The sequence below is a fragment of the Tupaia chinensis genome, unplaced genomic scaffold (assembly GCF_000334495.1).
Source record: "Tupaia chinensis unplaced genomic scaffold, TupChi_1.0 Scaffold143996_1, whole genome shotgun sequence".
Lineage (NCBI taxonomy): Eukaryota > Metazoa > Chordata > Mammalia > Scandentia > Tupaiidae > Tupaia > Tupaia belangeri.
Genome location: NW_006203847.1, coordinates 2,613,350 through 2,623,750, shown reverse-complemented (window position 1 = coordinate 2,623,750; position 10,401 = coordinate 2,613,350). Strand labels below are relative to the sequence as shown.

Below are 10,401 nucleotides of genomic sequence, written 5' to 3'. Positions count from 1 at the left end.
CATATGTCCCTGGCGTGAGTTTTTAGCCACCGGGTCTGGGACGTGAACCACAGTCGACTACATGGGGGTCCAGCGACATAGCCATTATGCTAACTGCTGGTCCCAATAAAAATCTTTTGATGACTGCAGACATGTAAGACCGGCTCTATTCAGAAACATCATAGTCATGGTGGTTTTCCAGACTGGTGTATCATCTTAAAAAGTTACAAGGAGTTACTTGTATGTAACTGCTATCAAACCAGTAAGACAGCATTTGTACATCCATCATTTTCAGGATTGTTGGTGGTAACTTGGCCATATTTCCCCCAAATAACCTTGCCTCCTTGTGTCACAAGGTCCAACTTACTCATGTTCACGTCAGTAACAGTTTCTTTGGTGATAACACCCAAAGTTGTATATAGTGAGGATGGAGGATTCTTCTTTACACTAAGTATAGGCAGGCAGAAGGCGGCTTTCAGTTCAGGATGTGTTACATGGGCCTTCTTGAAACGTAAGCCCATTGGCCTAATGAATTTTTCATATTTAGGTGATTTTCTAGTAAAGTCATTTTCAACAAGTAACCATCCTCTTCCATGCCTTCTTTCTCTTTCCTGTTTGAATAAGTTTTAATCCTGATGTTTCTCCTGCACTCAAACTTTGGGTAGAGGGACTTCCCATTTTCCCGCTTTCTCTTTCCATTTTTGCTTAATCATATTGAAAAGTACTTTAGCTCGGGACTGTCCTTCTCTGTCCAACAGATAGGCAAGTACTGCTCCTTGTGGAGTCTGCTCATCATCCTGTTTAGTGTTCTTCTCTTCACACGTCTTCATAGTTTTCTTCATTTGTATTTTCTCAGCATGGCGCTGTTTAGGGTAGAGCTTAGCCTCCAGACCAATCATCTTTTTAGCCTTCTTTGAACATTCATGAGCCTCTTCACTTCCCTTCTTTCTCTTTTTCTCATGGTAATTCAAACAATATCCATAGCATTTATGATGTACTTCAATTCATTCATTTTGTGGCATGGTAAGGGCTGCAGAGTCCCCAGGGCATCCTCCTGGCTGCAAAGAAGTTTTCAACATTCCGGTCTCAGAGACCCACAATCAAACTGGGTGCAGTAGGGCTTGGGAAAAAATCTAACTTAAAAAAAAATCATTTTCTCATGGTAATTCAAACAATATCCATAGCATTTATGATGTACTTCAATTCATTCATTTTGTGGCATGGTAAGGGCTGCAGAGTCCCCAGGGCATCCTCCTGGCTGCAAAGAAGTTTTCAACATTCCGGTCTCAGAGACCCACAATCAAACTGGGTGCAGTAGGGCTTGGGAAAAAATCTAACTTAAAAAAAAATCATTTTAGGGGCCAGCAGGTGACATGGTGCTTAAGGGTTCTGGACTCCCTCATGACTGACACACACTGGTTCAAGTCCCAGACCTGGCAGCTTGCTTTCTCACTTTCCCTCTCTCTCTCTCTCTGCCCTCTCTGGTCAAATTAAAATAAATAAACTAATAAATAAAGTTAAATAAAATAATTCTTTAAAAATCATTTTATATTATGTTTATGTGAAAGAAGCAATGTAATTATTAGCATTTTCTGAAATAAAAACAAAAACAGTAACAGATTCTCAGAATGAGCATTAAGTTTTCTTGTTTTAAAAAAATACTTATTAACCTAGTAAATCCCTTTTAGGAATTGACTCTGAGGAAATGAGAAATTTGTTCAGAAATTTAAAGATGTTGATTGTAGTGTTATTTATAGTAACAAAAAATTAAAAACAATCTATATTCTCAGCAATAGGAAATATTAAAAAATTGATGGACTGCCCTTGTTAAACTATCATTAAGCTATTTAATATTACATTTCAAAACCTTTTATTAACACACAAAAGTGCTTATGGTATTAATTTAAGATTATACAAAAAATTATACAAATGTTATTTCAACTACATAAAAACTTACAGAAGTATTTGAAAAAATGTTTGCCAAAATAGTGGTGATCATCTCAAAATGGGCTCACGTGACTGGTGTAGCCAGGGAGGTTGTTGCCCCAGTGCTGTCCCCTGGCCTGCAGCTCCACCCCCACCGACCCACCCCCGTGGCCCTGGGGCACATGAACATGCACCTCACATCTTCCAAACCACTGCTTTAGGCTGCATCCCCTGGTGGGTGTTGGGGTCTGTGGGTTCGCCTGGAGCAGCAGGTGGTGTACTCTTTGTGGGCCTCCAGCAGAGCTCCAGGAGGTCAGAAGGACCTCAACCTGGGAGGCCTGGAAATGGTACAATCTATAAACAAAGCATTTGGTGCGATAATCGTCTTGTAACACGTGTTACTTCAAAAATCCTCTCAAAAAATATTTGGAAAAGTCATGACGTATTTCTCTATGTTTATCTGTGCAAAAATGCATCATGACTTTTCCAACAACACAATAATATGCTATAAAAAAAGAGTAAGTCAGAAGATACATTTCATTCATCCTTCAACTTTTAAAAGTCATTTAGGTACTGAAGCATTAAGCACTAATTTTTTTTTTTCCCTGAATTTTGTGACAGGCATATGACATTCTGGCTTTCAGAAACCATACGTTAGCAACGAGCACAAAAAACTCAAGGATTTTTGTTTGTTTTCAATGCAGGTTTAAGATGTTTGGAATTTGAATTCTTCAAATAATCTGCTGTCAGTTGCCACAAAATAAGAAAATAAAGGTGAGGCAAGTATCTATTTTTAAATCATTGCAATTGTTTCTGCAGCCTTCCCCCTGAAAACACAAAGGATATAGAATTCTAAGTTAAGCACATTTGGGAGTACAAAAGAATCTCAAGCAACATAGTCTCTCATCAGCTAGATGTGCTCAGATAGTTTGGTAGAATTTTGCCCATGGCAATATGAGCCGTTTTGCCCCAGAGACATCAATTTCAATTCTCTCTTTAGGATTCACTGGAATACAAAGTTCTTCAGAGGATTCTTTTCTCACTAGAAATACTTTCTCTTTTTTACCCAGCCCACTTTCTATCCTTCAAAAGTCTAAGCCATTTTTCTGAAATTTTCATAAAATTTGATAGTGAAGAATTCTTAAACTAACTGACATGGAAGAAACTATTTCATAAAACTATGGAGATATATATTTTATTACATTAGAATTTAGAGTGTGGAGATGTACCATCTGAACACAGGACTCGATTCAAAGAAAATATAACTGATGGAGGATGGAAATGATATATGTTCAAATTTGGTGAAAGACATGAGAAATCTCATAATAGTGTTGTCATCAGTTGACTTTAGCTCTCCAAGTTCAAGTTTAATGTTAACAAGGACTTTATTTTATCGTTCCCCAAATCTAAATTTGTAATTTGTATGGGTCACCACTAATGGCAGTAGCACTTTGGTTATTTTTAAAATGAGACAAAGCTATATGAGCATATGGGTTTGTTTGACATTTACATGGGATTCCAAGAATTTAGGTGGGATAGAGCAGGGCCTGCTGACTGGAGTTTGGTACTAGAATAGCTGACTGTGGCCAGAACAGGGAGGGATAAGGCCACACGTCTATCAGTGTGAGGTTAGGCGGATGTGTAGGGGGTTAGTAGTGGGTCTTTATCTAGAATGTTGCCATTATATGGAAAATGATTCTCTTCTTTCACAGAATATACTCCCCTCTGAGGGAAAAGCTGGGGAGACAAATTTAAATCGTCTACATACACAGTCTGATCTATAGGAGTGAAACTTGAAACATAGAAGCAAAGGAACCAAGAACCAGGAATACAGAGACAAGACTGGAAAATTAAGTACAATTGAGGTCTCTTAAAGGACATGCCAAGCTAAGTTCAACTGTAAAGAGCAGAAGGCATGGGAACTGAATCCTGAGAAAAAAGATGGAAGTTCAGTCTGGAAGTTCAGTATGATAGTACTGTTATGGATTGAATTCTGCATCCCCCCCACAAAATTCGTATGTTGACATTCTAATCCCCAAGGTGAATGTGTTTGTAGATAGAACCTTTAAAGACATTTTTAAGGTTAATTGAGGTAATAAAGGTGGAGGTCTAATCTGACTGGACTGGTGTTATTATAAGAGAAAGAGGAAGAGGGTGTGTGATATTTCTCTCTCTGTCTCTCTCTCCATGCATGAACAGAGGAAGGGCCACGTGAAGGACACAGCAGGAAGGCAGTCTGCAATCCAGGAAGAGAGTGCTCACTAGAAACCAACCCTGGGACCACGATCTTGGACTTCCAGCCTCCAGACTGTGAGAAAATAAATTTTGGTTTCTTCAGCCAGCCAGTCTGTGTTATATTGTTACGGCAGCCCCAGCAGACTACTACAAGTACCTAATCGATGAACCTGCACAGCTGCAGAGGAGCCAAAGAGAGATGTGATTCTGATGGTGAGTTCGTCTGAGTTCGGGGCTCTTACCTCTGGCTCTTCTGGTTTATAAGAGCTGAGGTCGCAAGGTCCTATTAGGTGGGTTCTGATAGCCACTTTTTCAGTAATAGCATCCTTCTGACTCTGAACAGTTTTTATATAAGTTTTTAATCTGTTGTCTTAAAGTGATTTCACAGTAGACCTAAAGGTGGTAATGCATAGATGGATGAATTAAAAGAAAAGTAGATATATTTTATAGTAGAGAGCATAGGCATATTAAGAATGCAAAAATGGAAAAGAGAAATGTTTGTGTGTTACATGAATAGAAAGTGGCTGTGGAAAACCTGTATAATGAACCCCACAAGAATTGGATGTTACAAAGAATGACAGAAATCATTTTCTAAAGAACGGTTTTAAAGTAGTCCCAGTAAATGAAATTGGCACTCTAAGGAGAGCGAAAGACAATTAGTAAAGGGGAAACATTTCCTTCCCTCCATAGACACAAAGGCACAAAGAACTCTGTTAGAACACCAATTACAGCAATTCTTCCCAGAACATCAGTTTTATGGTTTACCAGAACCTATTCTGACCCTTAGAGAAAAGATGAACACCTTCTGATATATCAGAAATTGAGAATTCAGAGATAAATGAATATATATTCCATGTAAAAGAGGGGTGGGTGAGAAGATTAAAAGTGGTAACGATCTGGCAATCTCAAAGTCATGAGCATGATTCCAAGACAATAAGTATTATCTTTTGAATATGAAGATGGCATCTCTGGTTCATTTATTAGAAGTGTGTTTTTTTTTTTTCTCCTGCAAGACCAGAGGATACTCTGTTCTGAGCCCTGCATATTCTTCTAAGTACATACATTGGCACAGTGGCTGCTAGGGGCATAGCCTGTGACAAAAGAAAAGAAGATTTTTATCTCTGATTACTGAACAGCCAAATAATAGGAACAGATTGGGAATTCCATACCTAAGTCTACATTAGGCAGAATAACTAATCCAGGCTGAGAGACAGAAAGTCAGCTAGGATGAAGATTTACTAATATAGTATTTATAATGAAATATGATAATATTTAACATTACCTATTCTCTTTTCTAGCATGATGTATTTTAAAAACAGAGAACTATTGGGTCATTAGCAGTCATGACACATTTTTTGCTTTGAGAAATATAGAAAAATACATCGTAACTTTCCAGATGACCTAATACATATTGGATAATTACTGTGTTTGACTAGCATTTCTTTCATTTGTGTGGTTTAATATACATTATCATCCAAATATCTTAAGCTTTGTCACCTAATGCTTTTTCTCTTTATATTATTCACAACTTAAACAAATATGTACATCCTATTTTCTGTGCTCCTAAAAATAAATTACTACCTCCTTACTATTTGGAGGTTAAAAAAAAAAGATAATCGTATTGTTTACTACTTACATTAGGCCCTGTGCCACTAGGGTATGAAATCCAAATAGGATGGGACAAACAATAATATAGAATATGTGGCCTCAGTTTATACAATTTTGAAATAATGTAATATTCTTTTTTTCTTCTTTCTTGGAGAGGTTTTTGCTATAGGGCGCGTGTGCTAGCCAGAAAAACAGAGAGAGACAGAAACAGAAAGCGAGAAATCACCCCCCAGGAGGGATGGCCACACCACAATCCTTTCTCCTCCATTGTCCTCTTGGGATCTTGGACATGCATGCACATGCACCCTGGATGAGATTAAAACCACAGGGTCCGGGACCTGAACCACAGTCGAATACATGAGAGTCCAGCGACATAGCCATTACATTAACTGTTGGTCCCTAAATAATATAATATTCTTTAAAGTTTAAAAAATTATCACTAATTTCATCTTTTGGCTTCTGTGTCAAAATAGACCAGATGTTTATATAACTTACCTAAAGGAGGCTCCCCATAGTTGAAAATGAAGTTTATTAAGGCCATCCCAGGGTTCAAATTGAAGTAAGGATCAAATTTATTCCATAAATTTTGAAAGTGGGAGACAGTGTTTAAGGCAGGGTATTTCTAATAGATAAGACAGGGTGCTTTTTAAGAATAGAGGTTTAAATGGAAGTTCTTTACTTTGCAGCCTGTTAAGTATTTTGCTATTACTTTATACAATAGTATATATTGTTTGGGGCTAAGCTGCAGTGACTCACACTGCTAAGAAGCTGATGCTTGTAGGCTGAGGCCATGTGGGAGGCCCTGGTTCAGTTCAGCTCAATCTAAACAGGTCCAGTCAGGTGATGCCCACCTGTGTTCCTAGCTATCTGAGAGAATAGGGCAGGAGAATCCCGATGTGGTGAGACCCAGTCAAAAATCAGTATCTCCTTCTCTTTCTCCCTCTCTCTCATAAATAAATAAATCATATCCATTGTTTTCAGAGTCTTCCCATGTTAAATTTCTTAAATGCAGAATGAATATAAAGTGACATTCTAAGACAGAGAATTTTGTTTTATTTATTCATGTAGCTCAAGTGCTTAGAATGGAACCTAGTACATGGTAGAAACTTAATATATATTTAAGAAGTAATCGGAGTGTGTATTATTTATTTATTTATTTATTTATTTATTTATTGAGAGATTTTTGCTACAGGGCATGTGTGCTCGTCGGAGAGACAGAAAGAAAGAAACCACCCCCCCCCCCAGGTGGTTGGCCATGTTAAAATCCCTTCTCCTCTTGGGATTTTAGCCATGCACACACATGTGACTTGTGTGAGTTTCATGCTGCTGGGTCCAGGACTTGAACTACACTTGGCCACATGGGAGTCCAGTGCCTTAACCACTATGCGGATTGCTGGCCCCCATCAGAACATGTATTTTTGTCACAATTGAGCTGTAACCCCTTCAAGGATAGATACCTGTATGATTAGTTTGCAAGACAAATAATGTGTGATGGTATGTAAGGTGTTACAAACACCGTGATTAAGATTATTGCATGTCTTTGTATCCTTAATGTCAAGTACAGGTCACTGGATATACATGGACATTCAGTCATTAATACTTAAGGTTTGGAGGTAACATATTCCTTGAGAAATCTGATAAAAAGTATACACTTTTTTTCCCCTAGAGAAATGTATATTCCCATACCATTTGCAGGCAGTTTCAGCAAGTTTAAAAAACAAAATTCTAAAGCCATTTATGTATGCCTTAGGGCCCATGGACCACATTCAGAACTTTTTAACAAAACTAGAACAGAAAGTGAAGCTGGGTCTTCCAGGGAAGGGCAGAAGACCATTGGTCAAAAACCTAAGGGCAATAGAAAGTGCTTTAGTATCTGGTAGGAGACAAGGGAGGATATCTCCAGAACACTAGCATAATGGGCCCAGGCCAGGAGCTTTGAGAGAATCTACATGTTTTGGCTCTTTTTTTTTTTTTTTTCCTGAAAAAGCTACTTTGCCTGGGGTACCCTTAAACTCTGCCAAGTGTTCTTTTTCAAGAGTTTATTTAGCCTGCTTTGTGGCACTCACCTCATGACAAATAGGACTCTACTTTCTATCTTTTGGCACCTACACATGCTTGGAAATTGACTAAGGACATATGTAAAACATGTCAGAATCTATAAGTACAAATATGCCTTGAAAAAACTATTGAAAAACTATAATTTTATTGCTATTGCTCACTTTCATCCTTAGCAATCTGTCAATTGTGATCCGGCTTGTTCTGCCCCTTCTGTGTGCATTCATCCCTACGGCTCTTTGGTAACTACTTTTTCTTTTTAAACCTCATTGTAAAGTCTAGTGCTTTCTCCATCTGCATGGCTGATGTAACATTTCTGATTCTGGAATGTTAAACAATGGAACATATTGTTTCAGTTAGAAAGAATAGAAACTCCCTAAGTATGAAAATGTAGCTCCATATTGTAAGAGAGAATAACTCATTCTACCTTTCATTTATCAATTTCCAACATTTAAATATCTCAGTGGTTTACAGTATTGAAGTAGACAGTGTACTTCCAGAATTTAAGTATTCAATAAAAATGATAAATGTTCATCCATCAAGCACCATAATCATAACAAAAGGCTGACATTCAGTAATATAAATTAATAGCAAACTTTTAAATATTATTTCAGTTGTTCTGTCACTTATTTCTCTTCTACTATGTTGTAAGCCCTTGTTGTCTTTAAAGGGACTGTGTATTCAGAAAGGAGATAATGCATAAGATAATACCAAATATTTTTCTGCATTCTGGTTGAGGCCAATCTGTTATTGTCACTCTTTCACCAGGAGGATTTGAGACAGAATTGTGTGACTAAATGAAATCATACTCTGGTTCCTGTGACCTAAAAAGACATTTTTTCAATGAATAGGAGGTAGCTTACATCACTTTAATGTTGACCCTATCTTTTTTTCCCCTACCAAGAATTTCTTCTATCTGTACTACACTGAAGTTTCTACCTGAAGTATGCAAGGACAAAGAAATTCTGTTCTGTGGAGAAGAAAGAAACCTAGCTGTGAAAGAACCATAAGTCTTCAAAAGGAACAAAATGTATTCCCCCGTTAATTCTGCTAGTTTCAGAAGAGACATAGGTGAGATCTGTGAATTCCCTATGGATCAAGAATGCTTCTGGAAATTGGTAAGTTAGATCATTATTTCATTTATTTGGCAAATTGTAAACCAAAATGTGTTCATTGGAATATAATACTAATGGTACAATTTAGCATAGACTTGTGGACATAAGAGTTTTGTTAATGTCTTAATTTGTTATTGCTTTGCTTACAGGAATACCTGAGACTGGGTGAATTTAAGAGACTTGGTTTAACTCACTCAGGATTCTGACCATGTGGAAGGTCCAAAAGTGTTATGAAATGGTGTAGGGCAGAACTTTGAGCACAGTAGCTGTGCATAAGTTTCTTTCTGTTCTGATCCTTTCTCTTCTTATAAACCTACTAGAATTCAATTACAGGAGCTCTGCCTAGTGACCTTATCACACCCAAAGGCCTCCATCCCCTCCCAGCCAGTACACCACAAAGACATTAAGTTTTTGCGTACCACCTTTATAATACAACCAGGTCCCAATGCATGAATCTTTAGAGGAACTTCCAATCTATAACTGTTAGAGATGTTACCATTGCATAATACAAATTCAGGAGACATTTTCATCTGGTCTGAGTCTCAGTGAAATTGAACTTATTCTAAGAAAATAGTCTGCTGTTATATAATAAATACTATGATGACATGCATTATGGAACTGATAGGATTTCCTTCTTTGCATTGACTGTTAGAAAGCTTAGAGACTACTTGTGGTATATGCATTTATGGGATGGATTTTTGTATTAGTCTCATTCTTAGGTTTCATTTTATGCTTCTATTCTTGTCTCTCCCCCCACCTTTGTGCCCATATTTAATATATACCTTCTTGGTCTTTGGTTCATATCATTTTGTGTTGCTTCAGCCTTTTAGGAATAAAACAGGTTATAAATTAAGAAATAAAACTAGCTAATCTGCAAATGGGTTATTGACTGGATCAGTTTTCTATTCATGCTATCGCAGATGTCATAGCTAGTTTGCATAATGATTTAATAAGAAAAGTATGATCTTACAGTTTTCTAAGTCAGACTTCCACCACAGGTCTCACTGAGTTGAACTCAATATAAGATCTGTGTTCATTCCTGGAAGCTTAAGGGGAGCCTTGCCATTTTCATCTTCTAGAGGCTGCCTGTAGTCCTTGACTCCTGGTCCCTTCTCCCATCTTCAAACTCAGCAATGTCACATCTTACTGACCCTTCTGCAGTAATCTCTTTCAATTTCACTACATCCTGGAAAGGCTCTACATTTTTTTTTAAAGAGAGATTTTTTGCTGTAGGGTATGTGCACTCACCAGAGAGACAGAGAGAGACAGAGAGACAGAAAGTGAGACATCACCCCTCCAGGACGGTTTGCCACACTGCAGTCCCTTCTCCATTCTCCTCTCAGGATTTTGGGCACACACATACATGCTCCTAATATGAGTTTAAAGCCACCGAGTCTAGGACTCAAAACTGCAGTCAACCATGTGGGAGTTCAGCATCTTAACACTATGCCAACTGCTGGCCCCAGATTTTATAGTTTTAAGT

The 10,401-nt window shown here is 37.7% G+C and overlaps 1 long non-coding RNA gene and 1 pseudogene across 1 annotated transcript; one reads left to right on the top strand and one right to left on the bottom strand.

Annotated features, from left to right (window-relative positions):
- Window positions 1-262: 262 nt before the first annotated feature.
- On the bottom strand, window positions 263-1,001 carry LOC102497249 (ribosome biogenesis protein NSA2 homolog; annotated as a pseudogene).
- Window positions 1,002-2,618: 1,617 nt separating this feature from the next.
- Window positions 2,619-8,915, top strand: LOC102496967 (uncharacterized). Its single transcript, XR_337037.1, has 3 exons — window positions 2,619-2,679; window positions 4,105-4,353; window positions 8,708-8,915. It is a non-coding gene; the product is annotated as an uncharacterized LOC102496967 (long non-coding RNA).
- The last annotated feature ends 1,486 nt before the right edge of the window (window positions 8,916-10,401 follow it).